Below are 4,262 nucleotides of genomic sequence, written 5' to 3' on the forward strand. Positions count from 1 at the left end.
TTTGGTGTGTTTTCCTGATTTTTTTTCTTTTTTGATGCTATTAAGATGGGTAAACACATCCAATTACAAGTGGCAGGAAGTAAAAATATTTTAGGACAATGATAAATCTCATATTTGTAAGACCACTTCGCACAAATCTAGAAACCTTCCAACTATCTAGATGGTAACCTTTCAGCAAATCCCTACAGACACCATTGGAAAATGAAGAACTAATGTAATCAGTTTTCTGGTAAGTACAGTGAGAGGAGATTCATTTCTCTTGAAATAAAGACTATATGCTGCTGCTGCTGCTAAATTGCTTCAGTCGTGTCTGACTCTGTGCGACCCCATAGACGGCAGCCCACCAGGCTCCCCCATCCCTGGGATTCTCCAGGCAAGAACACTGGAGTGGGTTGCCATTTCCTTCTCCAATGCATGAAAGTGAAAAGTGAAAATGAAGTCGCTCAGTCGTGTCCGACTCTTCGCGACCCCATGGACTGCAGCCTACCAGGTTCCTCCATCCATGGGATTTTCCAGGCAAGAGTACTGGAGTGGGGTGCCATCACCTTCTCTGAAAGACTATATAGATGAGGACAAATAGAGGCTATTTATGCAGGGCTTGCTGTAGCAAGGGAGTCAGCCACCTTCGCCAACTTAAATTTGGCAAAAACTCAAAAGCAGGCATAGGAAAGCTTTCTGGTGAAAAAGAAGGGTATGCTCAGCTGTGCTCTGGGTGGTGTGGTAGGCCTGGGGAGATTGGAGGCAGACTGACTGGAAGTGGGATATCTAAGTAAGTGGTTGGGAAAGTATTATTTGGCTTTCTCTGGCTGGTCCTGAATTGGAAGCAGGGGCAAAAATGAGGGGAACTGGGAATCACTGACCAAGCCCAGTCTCAAAGCTGATGGCTTCAGAGATTGCGGTCTGCTTCTTGAATTGGATGCTGCCAAGGTTGTGAGTCAGAGTTCTGTTTTCACGGATAGTCTGGCCATTGTCTGTTTGTACATTCGGTCTCTCAGAAACAATCCAAAATTTGATGTCTCAAACACTGAAAACATACTTAGTATAATTCGATAACTGAATTCTTCCCTCAGCATGCAGATACTTATCTCTTGAATCTTGTTATTCTTTTCCATCCATCCTGTGATGTCTGTAACCTGAAGAGCACAATAAGAGTTAGTGGGAGCAACTAACTCTGTAACTCTAAAACTGCTCCACATGAATAGAAAAATACTTTGAATAACAGGAATGAGATCACGTTCTGCATTTTGTGAGTACTGTAGATGCTACAGTGAAGATACATCATTGCTATAATATAAGCATTGTTGTCCCTCCTTTTTATAAAGTATAAAAATAATCCACTTGTGCTGATGCTAATAGGCACCATACTAACTTTTGAGTGACAGATATGTGGTCGAAATTTAGAAGAGGAAGGCACACCCAATATAGTTCAGGATATTGTGATATTCCCCTGAACATCCTCCGAATGGGATGGGGTGGAGGGCCATTCTACACACCACTGCCCGTAGACATAAGAGGGAGCATGACCTCGACAGTGAGTGGCATGCTGGGGACGAGGGATGGAGGGCTGAGAGGACGCATCATGGCCGAGCATGTTGACTCTACAGCACGTTTCTTGAATACAAGTCCCAACTCTCCCATTATATGGCATTAAGTAATTGACTTAGTCTCTAAGTTCTTCAAGTTCTTTTGTGTAAAATGAGAATGATGATGCCTCTTTCCTAGGGTCATTGGGAGGACAAAATATTTGTAAAGTTCACTTAGGAGTGCTCAACACATTTTAAGTACCATGTAAAAGTTTGCTTGTTAAATAATGAAAAAGGAATCATTATTATGATAATAATCTATCTCTGAATATACCTTAAAACTATTCTTTAGGGCAAACAAACCAACAGATCTGACGATCGCTCCTCTGAAAGGTCTGATGAGATAAGTGGTAAATGAAGGCAAATTCATGCATCTGAAGAACATAAGCATAAATGAGCTTGAAGAGATTAGATAGAAGTATATACCAATTTTTTTATTTTTGTTTTATAGAAGAAGAACTAAAAAATAAGCAATGGTATAAAATTATATACTATATATTAAAAAGAAAGCAAGCCTTGTCATCTATACTATGACATCCAAAGCAACATTATTAACAACAAGAATTAACTAAGCTAACATCTCTCTCCTTTTTTGTTGCATTTTTACCTAATTCATTGCTCATCTTTATTTCTAATCATCAATAACCGCACTGTTTGCATTTAATGTTGGCTTGACCATAGACTTCCTAAGGTTTAAATTATCTTGTTTACATTTGAAACTCTTGATTTGTGGGTCAGTACCCTTTATTGTATTACCAGGAATGTTCTTACATGTGACTTTACTCTTTCAGAGCCGGATATTCATAACTAAAGGCAGTCATTTAAACAAAGCTAATGGATTCCTAAATATTCAATCTAGCACCTCAGTTTTTGTTGACATCTTCCATATTCATCAAATATCCTCCTCTGACAGCTCTTCAGTTTTCAGAGCATGTAATAGCACTTAAATTGGATACAAGAATATCCTTTCTCCTCAAATATTGCCAACTGTTTGAGTGATATGATCCTCTTTGCAGAAGTTGTAGTCTCTTTTGCTATTCAAGAAAGAAGCGCGTTGGCAGTGTTACAGTGAAAATAAGAGATTTTATGTAAAAGATGAGTCAATTGAAAGAGATAAAAAGACAACTATTAATTAAAATTCTAATTGAATGCCATATCTTTCAGCTGAAGGCATCAGATCATGCAAATAGTTTCATTTACTAAGTCTCCTTTAATCAATATTCATCAGGCAATGATGTGAACAGAGCGTGGTTTTGTGTCACGGGGCTTTTAGAATTTATGATGTTCCTTGTGTCTGCGGCAGAACGCAGCTGGAGTAGGCTTTGAGGCCTGGGAAACCATTCTGGCTCTCTTCTTTGGGTCCTTATTTTTGACTTCTGTGCTGCCGCAGTATGTCTCCTTATACAGAAATGGCTATTCTTCAGGCCAAAGTTTTAAAAGAGCATGTTGTGAAAGCATCTGGAAGAAGTTTTGAGGTCAAAAGATTTGCCTTGAATTCAGCCTCAGCCACTATAGCTGTGTGACCGAGGGCAAATTATCTAACTCAATAGAGTCTTGGTTTCATTTGTAAATGAAGATAATTTGCCTTACAAAGTTTTTATGATGATTAAATAATATAAGACAGTGACTTACATTTTTTTTCTTTCACTGTAACCTCTGGGAAGAAATATATTTTTACCTTAGAATCCATTATAGATATTTTTCATATATGAGTAAGATAGTGTGTATGTTTGTATATGTAAAACCCAAATAAAAGTTTCAGGTAATAATACTTAACCTTACTATGTGAGATGCACTCTGATATTTTTCTATTCTGTATTATTCTCTCAGTTTTAAAAAAAAATGCTGATTGTAGTACTCTAAATTGATCTCACAATACATTAATGGGATGAAATTCATATTCTTGAAGACACAGACCTAATTACCTGACTTGATAAACATTAAGTTCTCTACTTTTACCCTCTTCTTTCAGCTCTAGTTTGTTCCACTGTTTTCTGACTTCTATGATTTTTGGTGCTTACCCCTTTCACAATGGTGATTCTTCTCACCTGCTGGTCCCCAGACATAAAAAGTCTTTTATTCCTTTTTGAATGTCAAAAATGTTTCATAACAACTTTTAATAATTTGACATTTAGGGACTTCCCTCGTGATCCAGTGGTTAAGACTCAGTGCTTCCACTGCAGAGGGCATGGGGTTGATCCCTGGTCAGGGAACTAAGAATCTTGTGTGCTGTGTGACCAAAAAAATTAGAAAATTTGACATTTAAGCAAGGCTAATTTTTTAATGTGAAAGGATATATAGTTGCTAGTAATTTTAATGGAGGAAAATTTTGGTACAAATTATGCAATATCTACTGTATTTAATCTAATCAAGGTAGAAATGAAATAATCACAATCTCTCTATGGTAGAAATACTCTTTTTCTCATGTGTAGGGAACTATACAAGGATTTGAAATTTTACTGAGGAATACAACATATCGGAGGGAACCTCAAAACTCTCAAAAAAAGAGAAAGTAAATAAAACTGCCCTCTGAGAATTAAACTAGAAAAATCTGCACATAATGGAGGTTAGCCATCTGGAAGACTAAAAGACCTGCCTGGGATCTGAGACAAAACCAAAGAACTTCTATCCCCTACATTGAGAGTATGGAGTCTTAACCACTGGACTGCCAGGGAAGTC

The sequence above is a fragment of the Bos mutus genome, chromosome 7 (genome assembly GCF_027580195.1).
Source record: "Bos mutus isolate GX-2022 chromosome 7, NWIPB_WYAK_1.1, whole genome shotgun sequence".
Lineage (NCBI taxonomy): Eukaryota > Metazoa > Chordata > Mammalia > Artiodactyla > Bovidae > Bos > Bos mutus.